Here is a 16,708-nt window from a genome sequence, read left to right on the forward strand (position 1 = left end):
ATGGTGTTCTTTTGTGCACCAATACACAAATTATCTATTCCAATAGTGTTGCAAACGGTCATTTGTTGCTTCATTGCACTTCTTGTATTGCTGCCTTATAATATAATCCAAATATAATTTCACCTGGTCTCCCCGAGTTGGCCTGTGAGTCCTTTGAAGGCAAGGACTCAGACCAGTTTTTGTATAGAGCTCAGCACCTGATAGATTGCCTTCCCAGTTATAGCTGAATAAATATCTGTTTGTCTGACTTGATTGATCCGCAGATTGAATACAAGTTTGCTGGATGCTTTCAGAAGTGGTGGGCTAAAGGGAGTGCAGAAGAGTTGGAACCTTAGGTATTCACTTGCAGAACATTTATGAAGTGTCTGTGCAAGGCTCTCCACTTCCACCTTGCACCTGACAGGGTTTCACACCTACCGCTAGGAGGCACCAGGACTGATTAGTGGATAAGATCAGGTGCTGTGTTTGGCCAGAGGGTGCAGGCTTGGTAACCAGAAAGGCTTTTAGAATAGCAATTTGGGGGGATGCAGGGAGACAGAGACAGAGTTCCCAGTCCTGGCTGTAACATCAAGTCTCCTGAAGAGCAGCTGCTTCTGCAAAGAAGTTTTGCACATTCAGATCTTCCTTGCTTGGTTGTTCAGAGTTGCCCCTGGCTGGAGACTTCTGGTGTGTAAAAGGGCCAGGGTCAGGTAAGCTAGGAGAAGAACTAGCAAGGCATGGTACTCGGTCAAGACTTCCGGGTTCTATTCCAGGTTGTTCCACTAACTTCCTGGGTGGCCTTGGACACTTATATCATCACCATACTCTTAAGTTCCCTCATCCGTCAATGAGGGTGTCGGATGAACATGTAATCTCTAGCGTGCATGTTATCTCTAATATTCTATCACCTTAGGAGTCTTCTCATAGTGGAGTCATTGGTAGCTACCAGGGGAGAGACAGAGACCTCCTTCAGCTGGAATTAAGATTCTTCTGGCCAGTGGAGCTCAACTCTGTGAACCCCTAGGGTATGGGATGGTCTTATTTATTGGGAGTGGCCCTGCTTGCAACAGTCTTGGAATCCTTCTCTTTCTCCACCAAATCTGGGAAAGTAAGGACTTGGGATATAGGATAATGAAGAGATGTCAGGGTAATAATGGGGCAAAGGTCTTAAGTTGGGGCCATCCCTGTTTATCACGTCGATTGTCTTCACCTATAGATTATCACTGAGTGTTCCCTCCTTGTGGTCCTGACAAAAGGACTGAAGTCACAGTCACTGATGAGGGTAGGGGTCTAGGGACATGAAGCAAGACTGCACTGAGGTTAGGTACCAAGTGTGCACAGGTGGTCAGAGAACCCACACAGGCCCTGGGCTCAGCCCTATTGGTTCATTCCCCAGACCCGCCCATCCCTCCTGCTGGCAGAAGGCACTCTCTCCTTCCAGTCACCCAGATGTCAGTGGCAGCTTTCCTCAGATGCTCTGGCTGCTCCTGCCTCAGCACTCTTTTTCCTCTCAGCTTTAGCTCAGAGCAGACCCTCCCAAAGTAATTCACCTCTACTCCTCAGCTAAGGCAGCCAGTAGGCCTTCTTTACTTACATCAGGCTCCTGAGGCATGAGATCACTGAGGCCATGTCTCTTTGTACCTATGAGCCCATCTTGTGCCTGGAAAATCATGCTGAGGGGAAGGATGTTGCTGTTGCCATCAGGGGAAATTGTGCTGTATTCTAGGACTTGGGGAATAGTCTGGCAATCAGATTACTGTCTAGGGCAGAACTAGTACAAGGATAATAGTTCTTTTGGGACAAGTGGTCAAATGTGGAAACATACATCTGTCCCATTTATGTATTTCACATTCTTACTTTGTTTTTCCTCTCCTGGCAATGCAACAGCCTCTGCTAGGTGCTTGGCTCTGTGACACTTGCTGGAGGGGTATAGGAGGGAAGAGAAAACACATGGCCTGAACCTCCAAGGAGTTTGCAATCTAGTCAGAGAAACAAGGCGTTCACACATTTGCAGGAGTTCATAGGGTGGTTGAGAGTAAGGGGATTTTACCTGGGGTCCATGTTGAGCTTAAGCATCTAAGAATCCCAAGTTCATTTTTCTAGATAGATGATCCATAATTATCCAATTTCAAAAGCACACTAGACCCTCTCCGACAAAAGATGAAGAACTGAGCTCAGGTTAGCAGACCAGGGCTGGAGTCCTGGCTTTCCACTTTTTGTCTGTGTAATAACACATTATCTAACCTCCTTGATCCTCAGTTTCTTAATCTCTAAAATAGGGAGAATAATTTCTGTCCTACCTATCTCGTAGCATGGTTGTGAGGATCAAATGAGGCAAGCATGTGAAAGTGCTTTATAAATCATAAAGCACCATAGAGGTAAAAGGTATCGTTAATATTTAAAACCAAAACACAAGGCCATACAGAATGAGAGAACATAGAGTTTATGGGAACCTAAGAGATGTTTGCACAAATATTTTCCTCTTGCAGATAATGAAATCAGATCCAGAGTGGATATGTGGCCCAGGGACAAAGAGCTAATCTGGGACACAGCCAAGACCAGAGGACAGCCTCCTCAGGGCCCTGCCCTGGAACCGCAGGGGGAGCCAGGCAGCCAGCGTTCAGCAGCGCTCTCTGCGTCTGTGCTCCTGGGGGCCCCGTTTGCTGCAGGCTGGGCTTCCAGCTCCCTCAGCCACATGGACAACACTATGGGGCTAATCGTGGATTTATTCACCTCCTCACTCTACTCTGCTCCAACCCCTGTTTCCATCCCTTACCATGCAGCCAACCCCTATAAAAATGGTTTCCAAGACGAATCTGTGTTTCCTCTTGCATCACCACCAAATAACTTCTGCCTCTCTGGAAGAGACCCAGAGATAAGGTGAGGTCACCTTATGTGCAAAAGTGAGAGGCCTGGTAGCCAATCCAAATATTGCAGACAGAAGTTTTGTGAGCAAGGACTCTCTGAACAACCATTTGCCAAGATGGCTCACATCTTTGCAGGCAAAGATTTAGGCACAAGTTTTGAAACAAATAACCCAGGGGTGGCTTGATAGAAGGGGCCCTGGCATGTTGGTGAAAGGTGGGCCAGTGGGAACCGTGGGCCTTGTATCTGTCTGTTTCTTTCCAGATGCTGCTAAAGGCCTCTAATGTTACATGAGTTCTTTTCTCTCCCAATCTAGAAGAGAATCTGGGGAGCCAAGTTCTCCAGGTCATGCCCGTGTCTATGCCGGGTGTCACCTGCAGCCCTGCAGAACACAAGGCTGCTTCTTTCAACAAAGGCCTCTGGAGGAGGGTGCCCAGCCAAATTCTGTAACCCATTCTAGTGTTTAACTATTGTCACATCTTCAAAAGTGGGCCTTACAATGACCTTAAGATACCACCTTGGCAGTTTATTTCCTCTGGTTCATACTGATTAAAAGTGGAGAACAGCCACTCACCAAGTTTTCCACTTAAAAGCATGCTTTTATATCATAGAGTGTTCTGCCTATGTTTTCCTCTAAGAGTTTGATAGTTTCTGGCCTTACATTTAGGTCTTTAATCCATTTTGAGTTTATTTTTGTGTATGGTGTTAGGAAGTGCTCAGAATGGGAGAAAATATTTGCAAATGAAGCAACTGACAAAGGATTCATCTCCAAAATTTATAAGCAGCTCATGCAGCTCAATAACAAAAAAACAAACAACCCAATCCAAAAATGGGCAGAAGACCTAAATAGACATTTCTCCAAAGAAGATATACAGACTGCCAACAAACACATGAACGAATGCTCAACATCATTAATCATTAGAGAAATGCAAATCAAAACTACAATGAGATATCATCTCACACCAGTCAGAATGGTCATCATTAAAAACTCTAGAAACAATAAATGCTGGAGAGTGTGTGGAGAAAAGGGAACCCTCTTGCACTGTTGGTGGGAATGTAAATTGATACAGCCACTGTGCAGAACAGTATGGAGGTTCCTTAAAAAAGTACAAATAGAACTACCATATGACCCAGCAATCCCACTACTGGGCATATACCCTGAGAAAACCATAATTCAAAAAGAGTCATGTACCAAAATGTTCATTGCAGCTCTATTTACAATAGCCCGGAGGTGGAAACAACCTAAGTGTCCATCATCAGATGAATGGATAAAGAAGATGTGGCACATATATACAATGGAATATTACTCAACCATAAAAAGAAATGAAATTGAGCTATTTGTAATGAGGTGGATAGACCTAGAGTCTGTCATACAGAGTGAAGTAAGTCAGAAAGAGAAAGACAAATACCGCATGCTAATACATGTATATGGAATTTAAGAAAAAAAATGTCATGAAGAACCTAGGGGTAAGACAGGAATAAAGACACAGACCTACTAGAGAATGGACTTGAGGATATGGGGAGGGGGAAGGGTAAGCTGTGACAAAGCGAGAGAGAGGCATGGACATATATACACTACGAAATGTAAGGTAGATAGCTAGTGGGAAGCAGCTGCATAGCACAGGGAGATCAGCTCGGTGCTTTGTGACTGCCTGGAGGGGTGGGATAGGGAGAGTGGGAGGGAGGGAAGAGATATGGGAACATATGTACATGTATAACTGATTCACTTTGTTATACAGCAGAAACTAACACACCATTGTAAAGCAATTATACTCCAATAAAGATGTAAAAAAAAAAAGCATGCTTTTAAATACTTGATCATAATGCGCCCCCCTTAACCTACACTTATCTAGACCTAATAATTTAAAAAACATTTTATGCGCTGACTAACTTGATTATAATTTTCTTCGACTGTTCTATAATCCCTGATATCTGACCCCCAGCTCTTCAATTCCACCCCCTATAAAAACAAACAAAAAAAACTCCCCCGCAGGGCTCTCCTCTCCTTTCTAGGCACCTACCTCTCTTCCCTTCCTAAGAACCTTTCCATCTTCAATTCACTAACATTTGAACAGCTGCACAAGCACAAAGTGTTTAATTTGGGAACAGTGTCTGTGGGAAGGAATGCTTTGTAAGTTCCAAAGTAATGCAAAAGCTTAATTTAGAAAGTCATATAACAACTCTTTTGGCTCTGGAAGTCACAGAGATTATGGATCGCACTGCAGAGGCAACCTGCCTGATGATGTTAGCACTTTGCAGCACTGGGTTTTTCTGCAGCAGTTTCATTTTTATTCCTATTCAGAGACATAGTGCGTCAGTCCAATTGAAGCATTCACTTTCTAAGGACAGGGCCTATGTCTTGTTCAGCCTCTCTGTGTGGTCAGGGCCCAGCAAGGGCAAGCAAGTCGTCATTGCCTTTAAATGTTGGATTGTATTGCCTGTCTGCCCCCCTACTGCCTACTTTGGTCTTCAACTTGGTCCAAACAGGCTCTGGAACTAGGAAATGATAATGGTTACCAAGTATTGAGCAGGGCAGGAAGAGGGGTGATCAGATCATACCACCACTACCTTCCTTGGCTACAGGAGGCTGAAAGAAAGTTAAAGTGCTAAGATTAAAGAGTCTCATGTCCTACCTGATCTCATGGTAGAATCTGCCTCTCAGGGATACACATAATTAGGGTCTGAAAAATAATGAGAACCTGGATAGGACAGGATAAATCTGGACATAGGATGGGTCCTGGGAGACTCATCCTAATGAGGGTATAAGCACGAAATGTAGAAATGAGGAGGATACTTCACCACCACCACCACAGTAGTCACAGTACCTGGGGCTGGAACTGAGACAGTGCCTGCTGAGTGGCATTGCCCAGAGCCATCTGTATACAGTCCATGCTCAGGACCCTCATTTGGCCTCTGTGGGGTCCAGGCAAAGCATCCTTTTGTAAGATGCTAGGGGTGCTTCTTGACTGTCATGGGATATTCTGGAAACTTAAAACACATACTCAGTTGCATTTCTTGAGTCCTCAGTGCCCAAAACGCCAGAAAAAGAATTTAAACTTTGTCCCCCAAAGGGGTCAGATATATACAGACTGTGTGATAAGCTAGAGGTCCCCTGGTGTCAGTCTGGAGCAAAAGAAAGACAATGAGTAAGATCCCCGAGAGAAAGTCACCATGAGCAAAGATACTCTGGCAGAGTAGACCAGGTCCAGCTGGAGCACCTGATATTGGAGGACAAGAGGTTTCAGGTAGAGCGCAAGGCTGAGCTCCTCACCAGTTTCTCACCTGGAGCCCCTCGACCCCAAATCCCAAGAGTTCCAGTGTGCTCTGGGCTGGGTCTTACTTAAGAAGCAAAAAACTGTGTCACTAGAGGTACAACTATTCTGGACCTGAAACACCTTGTTGGACTGGTCAGAGAGGGAGATGACCCTTGGAGGTCAATGGTTTGGGGGAGGTGGGCAGCAGCTTGGCAACAGCAAATGGACAACAGAGAATTATAGGACGGCAAGGGCAGCAGGCCTAGAGACAAACACAGGAGAATATACACAGAAGACATGACTGAACTGTAAGTGCTGGCAGGATTAGCCACTTTTGCTGTGTAGCATATTTTAAATTTTATTCAAAGTGTTAGTTTTTGCCAGATCTTAAAATCTTTCAGAGCTCAGTCTGCAGTAGTTTCATCTCCATTTATTTTTCATTAACATTTACTAGTGGGCCTAGAATGATAGAGAAAAAACAAGAAAGAAGCATAGGCAGAAACACATATTCAGAGGAAATGGGAATTACAGAAGGAGATACACACAAAGAGATACTGAGAGAGTTTGAGACAAGGGATTAGAAATAGAGGAGGACAGAGAGAAAGCAGTTTGGGAGGGAGAAAAAAGAGGGAGAGATCTATTAAGATTCCAGGACCCAGCCAGTGTTCTGTGAGAAGCTAGCTGGATCCCCTAGGATGAAAATCAGGCCGTCTTGGATTGAGCGTCCCAGGATTAAGAACCCAAGAGAAACCACAAAGGTTCACTGTTTTGTTTATCGGGAGGTTTTGGCTCCTGGCAACCTGGGCGCTGGCATTCTGACACACTGCCCGAGCTCCCCCTGCTGGCGGCTCTGCAAAATCTCACCATCCGGCTCCAAAGTGGAATAGCATTACGTAAGTCTTTTCGAGGTTTGCCCGCCATTTTGTCTTTTTTTTTTTACCTTTTTAATACTTTTTTTTTTTTTTAATTTAAAAAATTTCTCAAGTTCTTGGTTCTCCAAAGTCTGCAGTCTAATGCTGGGGTTTGAATTCCCTAACTGACTGCTACCGTCCTAACACCCAGTGAGGGCAGTCCTGGGAGACCCTTACTAACAAGGGTGCAAGCGGGAGGCTGGCTGAGCAAACATTTATCGAACCCGTGCTACATACAAAGTGCTGTGGAAAGGCCTGAAGGGAGTTCATTTGGCCGTTAGCCTTCTCGCCTCAAAAGTGACTGCTAGAATTAAACTGGCCTTCTGGGCTTGGGGGTGAGGGCACTCCCCTGCTTTCCAACAGAACCAACGGGATTGGCCTTCCAAAGTCCTGAGAAGAGCCTACTAGGGCAACAGTGACGGCCTCCCTGTCTCTATTTTTTCTTCTCTTTCTCCCCGTTTGTCTTCCCTGCATGAAGAAGAGGAATTGCTATGTGCAAAGCTCCTGGGACAGGAAGGAGAGAAACAAAACACTCCCCAAATACCAAACCTATTTACTGCTAAGAATAACCTTTATCTCTGGGAGGAAAGGCAGAAGATCTGGTTCTCTCTCCTCTCTCTCTCCCAGGTGGATTTTAAAGGGGCATCAGCACCCACTCATAGGAATACACTGAGCCCTGTCTTTCCTCAAGCGCTTAAGTTCTGAGTAACAAAGTCTGGAGAGGGGCAATGTGGGAGGAGAGAACTTGAGTCCAAAGGGCCAGGGAAGGAGGTGAGGGAGGAGGCAAGAGGGAAACGGAGGGGAAGAGAAAGAACAGGACACGGGGATCTCTGTTGCACCCCGAGCCCGGGGCTCTGCAGCCCCAAGCAGACTGACGGGGGTAATCAGACCCTTGGGGTGAGGGTGACCGTGGGGTGGGCAGTGGAGGCCCCACTCTGGCTGAACTTGAGGATCAAGTACTTGGGGAATGGGACAGATTTGCAGGCCTCTGGCTATGGTGTATGCTCATAATAAGGAGCTCTCGTTCCTCCCACTCCACCTACTCAGAGGTTAGAAACCCAAACCACCTCTCTAAAAATTAAGTTTTCTTTCATAAAAGTGCTGCGTTTCTCTCAAGGCAGAAAGTATAAATGTTCCTAAAACATTAGGTCAGAGGCATAGGGTTGTTTTCAAGGACTCTGGAATATCAGACAGGATTCCCTTCCTTTGTTAACTGAAAACTAAACAGATTTTTACAGTTAACTGCATTGCAGAAAGCAGATAATAGCCCTCAGAAAAATGGAGTCACTTCTTCAGTCCCCTGTTCTGTCCTTATCCACTGTTCCTTTCTCTTATCCACCTTCCCTCCCCTAGCTTCTTCCTTTCCTCTTATGACTGGTTCAGACTTTTGCTCACACTGTCTCATGGTCTCCCTGGGCTCTGGCTTCCTTCCCCACTCACCTTTCCCATCCTCCTGCACCTGCTTTCCTGGCCACAGTGCCCATGTGGAACGAATAGGAAGAAAGGATTGCCAGGTCTGCTTGGGATCCCCAAATGCCTGATGCCCTGCAGCCTTCTAACAGGGCAAATGGATACCCTACAGAATGTGAGGAGAATCAGTCTCTGGGTCTTTCTTTACTCACCACTCAGTCTACAAACCACCTCTGGAAAACTACTGGCCAGTTAACGGCCCATAAATTGCACCATCTCCTATCTCGAACAGCCCTTTTCCGCTTCTACCACAGGAAAGCATTTTAGTGATTCATGAGTCAATATAAGCAGACGGGCCTGGGAAGGCACTGCATAAATACAAATAATGGTTATTTATCACAAATGAAAGTGGCTCATAAATATAACCAAAACTGGTCCAGTTCTGCTACTGTTGAATAAAAGGAAAAAACCTACAAAAATCAAAAAATAAAAATAAAAGAGGAATGCTTTGCAGAAGAGGTCATTTCGTCGTATTTCTATAGCTAAATAAATTGTAGCAATTTCCAAAATGCTCCTGGAGAAGAGATGATTTTAGAAGAAACCTCAGCGGCTCTGTGGTGTCAGTCTGGGCTGCCCTCGACCAGCAGAGGGCAGACTTCAGTTATAAACAGGAGCCTTCAGAGTGGATGGTGGGGAAAGGGCAATTTAAGATTCCAAGGTTGTAAACTGCTTATTCCATGATATGCATACCATCAGAGATCATAGTCCAAGATTCTTGACAGGATATGAGGGACTAGATTTCAAGGAATCGGTCATAAGCACAGAATGACATAACTGTAAATGTTCCTTTGTTTATGAGAGAAGGCTGGTTCTGCATACCTCCTCTGGGTGCTGCAAGCTGCTATTAATGGTGAGCCACTGCAGTGACTTGTCCCCATTCTGGTCTGCCACAGTCCTTCAAAGCTGCATATTGTTTAGAGTGGAAATGTTTGGGCTTTGTATCTGACTTGGAAAAGCAGGTGCTGTGTCCAGGACTTGGTGAAGAAGTTCCTGCTATTGGTCATTCCCTTTTGTTTAATGAACATAGAGAAACCTGTTCCCTGGGAAACAGATAAGAATGACGACCATTAGAAATGTTTCTTTAAGATTTGAGCCAGCCTAGCAACACCACTTCTAGATATATATCCAAGAGAATTGAGAACGTATGTCCACACAAAAACTTGGGCAGGAATGTTCATAGCAGCATCATTCATGATAGCCAAAAAGGAGAAACAACCCAAGTGTCCACTGACTGATGAATGAATAAGCAAAATGTAGTTTATCTGTACAAGTGATTACTCACTCAAAAAGGGGGGAAGGACTGATACATGTTACAACATGGATAAACCTAGAAAACTTCATGCTAATTGATAGAAGCCAATCACAAAGCACCACATATTGTGTGAGTCCATTTGTATGAAATGTCCAAAACAGGCAAATTCATGGAAACAGAAAATAGATTAGTGGTTGCCAGGGGCTGGGGAAAGGGAGGACTGGAGAACGACTGTTAATAGGTATGTGATTTCTTTTGGGGGGGGCGGTGATAAAAACGTTCTGAAAATAGACAGTGGTGATGTACAACTCTGCAAATAAACTAAAAACCACTGAACTGTACACTTTAAAAGGGTGAATTATATCTCAATAAAACTTATTTAAAAAAAGATTTTGAGCAGGGTAGATGTTACAGAGGGAAACTCAGAGCAGGAAATAAGGAGAATATAAAGAGAATATTTGACTCTAGGAGAGCCAGTCCTATCCCCAAGCTAAAAAATATTTTGAATGAAAACAGTAGATTTAGTTCAGACTGGAAATAGAGGTAGCCCAACTCACTATAGGAAGCAAGGAGAATTATCCACAAAGCGGAACTGATCCTGCATCTTCTCCAACTGCCTAACTTGTAAAGGGTGGAACCTCTTTGATCATGCAGTCATGGTAACATGGGTACTATTTCACTCAAGGCAAGAGGGCCACCCTTGTGTTGATGTCAGGGTGACACCCTGTGTAGAGGGAAATAAGGGAGAATCACACACCTCAGGGCACAGTAACAGGAAAGACTTCCCAAGCTCTCAGGAGCTGGCGAGGAAGGAAGGTGATAATACTTAAGTCACCAGCTCAGTTGCTGGGGGCCTCACAGTCACACCTGAATTCCAGGTGTATAATCAATAATGCCCACAGAGTCTAGAAGCTCGTACTTCGTTCCTCCTGTAGCCGCTGCACAACATCTTGCAGAGCCTGAACCTATAAGAACTCTTAGTAAGTACTTGAAAAAAGTGGAGGAATGAAGAAATAGATGAGCACACAAGTGAAAAGGCCCAGTGATGTGCCCTGGGATGCCTGGGGCCATGGCCAGTTATGGCCTTGGTCAACACATGAGTAAGAAAGACAAGAAGAAATGACTTTATTCACCCACTCTTTATCAGAAGATAAAGATGATTCACATCACTGGGCCTGCCTTGTTGAGTCCTGAAGCATTACGCAGGGCAAGGTCCCAGGCACATCTGAACACGTCCTTCTAGAACAGCATGCTTGACATGTCTTTCATTTCTCACCTTTATCCAATTCCTGGGGAGAAAGTGTAATATGTTAATATCATTGTGTGCTAGCGAGTCAAAATTTGTTTCACTTCTAAGATGCACTGTGAAGAAACTCTGTGAAAGTGTATGCCTTTTAAAATTTGTGTTTACTGATTTTAAACAAAAAAAGCACCTTCCAGTTCTGTAATTTCTTATGGTGACCAGGGAGAGCAATGATACTGGAGTATAGTAAATATTTTCCAGCCCCCTGTTTTTCTCCAAGTCTGGCCTTCTGGGTGAATGTTAACGCATTTTAGGGAACCAGGGACTATGTCTAAGTATGTCTTATGAAACCTGCTTAATTACAGATTCCACCAAGAGATGGGAACTCAGTAACTAATTATGTACCTAGAGCTTCAAATGGGCATTGGAACCAGAGCTCAAAACACTTCCAATTATGCAGTAAGTAAGAGGTTAAAAGACACGGGCCAAACACCAATTGTTTTTAATAAATTATGAGTTCAGAAGTAGAAAGAATTAGATTTGGGAGTTGGGAAGATCTGGATTTAACACTTGGCTATCTCCTTCTGTTATTCCTTTAGGAAATGTGTATTGATCTCCTACTACGTACCAGGTACTGTTAAGCATTGAAAACAGAAGCACGAATGAGAGAGTCAAGTCTCTATCCTCGGAAAGTTTACAGTCCAATAGCTACATAAAATACTTATCTTTAAAAAGTTGCTAAACCTCTCTGCATCCAAATCCATAAGATGGAAAAAAAAGATGATTCCTAAATTTGAAAGTTGTAGGAAGGATTGAGGTGTATAACAAACAAAATGCCTAGGATATTGCATTTTAAAAAATGTTGCTTCTTTTTCCCTTATATACATCCATTGGTAACACTTCATCATTTTCTACCACACTCTACTAACTGTCTTTAATTGAACATTCACCAAATGGGTCAGGGCTTTGAATAGAAACCCCAAACCAAGTCCATTAGGAAACAGTAAGCGTTGTAGTTGGGAATATGGGGGTTGGCGTCAGAGAGGTCTTCATCAGAAACCAACTCTGCCACTTGCTGATTTGGGGCAAGTTATTTAACCTCTCTAAGCTTCACTTTCCTCCTGTGTAAAGTGGGGCTAAGAACCCTATCCTCATGGAGTTGTTGGGAGGTTAAATGAGAAAGACCAGAGTACATCACAAGTAGTAATAATAAAGTGTTATTTGGTGAAATCTTTGTTACATGTCATATATGTGTGTTGATTTATGTATTGCGATGTTACAATTTAAAACACACTTTTAACTGTGAGCCATGGTCCAAAAGAATTTAAAGCCACTGCTACTGCTTTAAGACATGATCTGTGTTGCCTGCAATTTAAAAAATCACACTAATTTTCTTTTCTAATTGAGATAAAATTGGTATATAATATTATATAAATCTTAGGTGTACAACATTATAAATCAGTATTTGTATACAGTATAAGGTGATCACTACCATAGGTCTAGTTACCATCCATTGCCATACAACTGATTCCCTCCACCCATTTCACCCTCCCCCTACAAACCCCTTCCCCTCTGTTAAACCACCAGTCTGTTTTCTGTACCTATGAGTTTGTTTTTGTTTTGTTTTGCTTGTTTTGTTTTTTAGATTCCACATATAAGTGAAATCATATGGTATTTGTCTTTCTTTGTCTGACTTACTTCACTTAGCATAATACCCTCTAGGTCCATCCATGTTGCTGCAAATGGCAAAATTTCCTTCTTTTTATGGCTGGATAGTATTCCATGGTGTGTGTACATGTGTGTGTGTATGTGTGTGTGTGTGTGTGTACATACACACAATGATGAAGTTGGCTATGATTATACTCAAGGTTCTAAGACACAATGTCTTTCTGAAGAGAAGCTGTATGTATACACACACACACCACATATTCCTTATCCTTTCATGCATTGATAGACACAGGTTGTTTCCATATCTTGGCTACTGTAAATAATGCTGCAATAAACATAGGGGTGCATATATCTTTTCAAATTTGTGTTTTCATAGTCTTAAGATAAATACCCAGAAGTAGAAGCATAGCTGGATCATATGGTAGTTCTATTTTTAATTTGTTGAGGACTCTCCATACTGTTTTCCACAGTAGCTGTACCAATTTACATTCCCACCAACAGTGTTCAAGGGTTCCCTTTTCTCCACATCCTCTCTAACACTTATTATTTCTTGTCTTTTTAATAATAGCCATTCTAACAGTTGTAATATCTCATTGTGGTTTCGATTTACATTTCCCTGATGATTAGTGATGTTGAGCATCTTTTCATGTGTCTGGCGGCTATCTGTGTGTCTTCTGTGGCAAAATACCTATTCAGATCTTCTGCCCCTTTTTAAATTGGGTTAAATTTTTAATTGGGTGTAAATTTTAAATTGGGTTCTTTGTTTCTTGTTGTTGAGTTATGTGAGTTCTTTACACATTTTGGATATTAATTCCTTATCAGATATATGATTTAATTTGCAAACATCTCCCATTCAGTAGGTTGCCTTTTCGTTTTGTTGATGCTTTCCTTGGCCATGCAGAAGCTTTTTAGTTTGATGTAGTACTGTTTGTTTATTTTTGCTTTTGTTTCCCTTGCCTTTGAAGTCAGATCTTAAAAGAAAACATTGCTAAGATCAATGTCAAGGAAATTACAACCTATTTTTTCTCCTAGGAATTTTATGGTTTCAGGTCTTACATTTAAGTCTTTAATCCATTTTGAGTTGATTTATGTGTATGGTATAAGATAGTTGTCTAGTTTCATTCTTTTGCTTGTGGCTGTCCAGTTTTTCTAACACCATTTATTGGAGATATTGTCCTTTCCCCATTGTATATTCTTGGTTCCTTTGCTGTAAATTAATTGTTCATATATGCATGTGTTTATTTCTCAGATCTCTATTTTGTTCCAATGATCTGTGTGTCTGTTCTTATATCATTTTTAATTACATACTCATTAATTCACTCAATAAATAGTTATTGAGCACCTACAAAATGCTAGGCACTGTTCCAGGCACTGGAAATACAGTAGTGAACAAAATAGACAAAAATTCCCGCACTTATCTGGCTTACCTTCTGGTGGGGGAACACTAGTAATATATAGATGAGGTACAAAATTTAGGAAACACATACGAGGAGAAAGGAAGAAAGGAAAAAAGAAAATGCAGGGCATTCATAATCATACAACCCAGAAAAAAACAGTTAGTATTTCAGCTTATGGTCTTACAGACTTTTCTTCGTCTACATATGCCATTTATCTTGCCATTTAGAGAACTTCAGGGTAATAGGTGTCACAAAAATGTACAGGATGGATACTGACCAACATCCAGTCCTCTGAAGCATGTAAGGAGAGCCTTTGCTTTTCTCTCCATCCGCTTCCCTCCTCCCTCTTTCCTTTTATCCCACAGTGATCTCCACGTTGCTTCGTTTCTCTCTTCTATAGTAATTATACTGCCAGGTTCTCAGCCTTGAAGACAGGGACCTCTATTGTACATGAAATAGGCACAGTGCTGGCTGACCCACAGCACTGGGAAGTTCTGTGTCAGGGTTCTGTCGAATATTAACTTTTAGTGACTTTAATGATTTAATCATTTTATAGATTAAAAAAAATTGAGGTCCAGAGAGGTTGTGACTTATCCAAGGTCTCACAACAGGAAGTAGATCAGAAGTCTGATGTGCCTTGTGCTCCCCTGTGTGACAGCCTTGGTTTGGCCATCTCCATCCGCCATGCATTTCAGATTCCTTTCTTATTGTGCCAATATATATATATTTTTTAATTTAAAAATACTAAGCTGTTGTAGTTAAGTTGTTGTTTTCTAGAAGGCACAAACTGGTTAGACTTATCCTGGCTTAAGAGACCATTAATTTAGCAATTCTCCTTGGATTTTGTGACTGCCATACTAAAAGTCGTAAATGTAATAAGAAATTGCACTTGGGTACAGCGATAAGAAGATAGAATGGGATCACTTCCAAAGGCAGTATTTATACTTGGATGCCTCTGGCCTTCTCATTTACTTTAACAAGCTATTTCATGAGGTAACTTTACCTTTAAAGACACTTTTTTTTTTTTTAAAGGGGAGATGGTTTTTAGGAGAGCAAGGAACTTAAAATCAAGAGGTTTGGGCTCTAGTCCCAATTCTGCTAGGCCATCTTAGATTAACTTGAGCCTAAATTCCCCATTTGTACAATGTGAGGAGTAGACTAGACCAGAGATTTTCACACAGGGGTCAGTGGGGCCTCAGGATTTCCAAGACATCTTTCTGGGCCACACTGGGAGACCTAGTGAGGGCTCACTCACAGGCTGGAGCTCCAGAACCACACTGCCCTCTGTCCTCCTCCCCTGCCCTGCTGAGCAGTATCCCTTTTATTTGCCTTATATGGGGAGAGTCTGAATAAGATTTTATTTGAAGGAAAGGTTCTGTTATTTTTTTAGTATTTAAATATCACCAGAACAGCTCGATGATCTGAATCTTTCTTGTTCTAATGTTCTAGCGTTTCGACGTTCAAAGATTGGCTCCTGGTTTTTCTTTTCAGAGGTTTCTTTGCTTTTATGGATACAGTACACTCATCAATCACCCTTCATTATGAATACTTTCTCTGCTTACCCTAGCTGACTGCTAACTATGGATTATGCTGGCTATAATGATCCTGGAAATGAGCTTGTCTGGTAATCCTGCCCTAAGAGCGTTGTGACCAGCAGGGAAGAGCGTTTGCGGCAGTGCTCATTTGCTGACCAGGGATTTTGTTTATTTATTTATTGTAACTTGTAGGCATTTGTTCCAGCCACTTTGGAAAAACAGTTCCAGAATCGTCCCCAGCCCTGGCCAGCACAGCAGCACCCACATTCGTATGCTGCCACTTCTAGCAAAAGGCATCCTGCTAGGCTATTCCTAACTGCTCCCCGCAGCGGTGAGCAGCTATGCAGATGGGATGTCACGTCCTCTCCTGCACATTTTGTTTTTCTGGCTGTCTGTCTGACCGTGCGCTCACAAAGTCGCCTCTGAACGCCAGCGATCTTCGGCTGCCACTGCAGTGGGGACCGAGCCAGGCTGTGCCAGCCCAGTTCTTCCTAGAGCACCCCAGCCCTTTCTGGTATGGATTTATTTCACACACAGTGTGGCTGCTTTGCCCACAGTGGAGCAAGAGCAATTTCCTTTACAAAGAACTGATTTGGACTTTCATCTAAAATCCACTGGTGCGAAAAGCAGACCAATATAAATCAGCATTTTTCACTCACTGCAGGTTGGTAACGGTCAAGAACTTGCTGCCAGATGTGTAAAATCAGGATGTAGGATGGGGAAGGTCAACACTGATTCAGGGCCTGTTATGTATCACACTGAGTGCTCTCTACCTCATTTAATCCTTATAATAACCCTCCTAGGTAGGTACTCTGATCCCTATTTGTTAGAGGAAGAAACTGAGGCTTAGAGAGGTAGAAGAGCTTGTCTGACATACAGTTAGGAAGTGGCAGATGCAGGAACTGAACTTGTTCTGTCTGTTACCAAATGCTGTGTTTTTTCCATTTCACCATGCTGCCTTCTTGAGGAGCACGCTGACTCATTTGGGAAGTTATGTAAGCTTGTAAATCACACTGAGATTCCAGATAATGTGACTGCATAAAGAAGAACAAATTATTGCCACGATAGCTTTGGTGCAGCGGCAGTGGAGGGAGGCACTCCACTGCCTGGGAAGGATTATGCAAAACTGTTGAG

General features: G+C 42.8%; 1 long non-coding RNA gene across 1 annotated transcript in view; it reads right to left on the bottom strand.

Annotated features, from left to right (window-relative positions):
• Nucleotides 1-3,605: 3,605 nt before the first annotated feature.
• LOC115853983 (uncharacterized) overlaps nucleotides 3,606-16,708 on the bottom strand; it is a 30,186-nt gene continuing 17,083 nt past the window's right edge. Inside the window, exons 2-3 of the long non-coding RNA XR_009563711.1 lie at nucleotides 10,869-11,020; nucleotides 3,606-9,519 (exon numbers count right to left, since the gene is read on the bottom strand). This is a non-coding gene — a long non-coding RNA (uncharacterized lncRNA). The remainder of the gene's footprint in view (nucleotides 9,520-10,868; nucleotides 11,021-16,708) is intronic.

The sequence above is a fragment of the Globicephala melas genome, chromosome 4, assembly GCF_963455315.2.
Source record: "Globicephala melas chromosome 4, mGloMel1.2, whole genome shotgun sequence".
NCBI lineage: Eukaryota > Metazoa > Chordata > Mammalia > Artiodactyla > Delphinidae > Globicephala > Globicephala melas.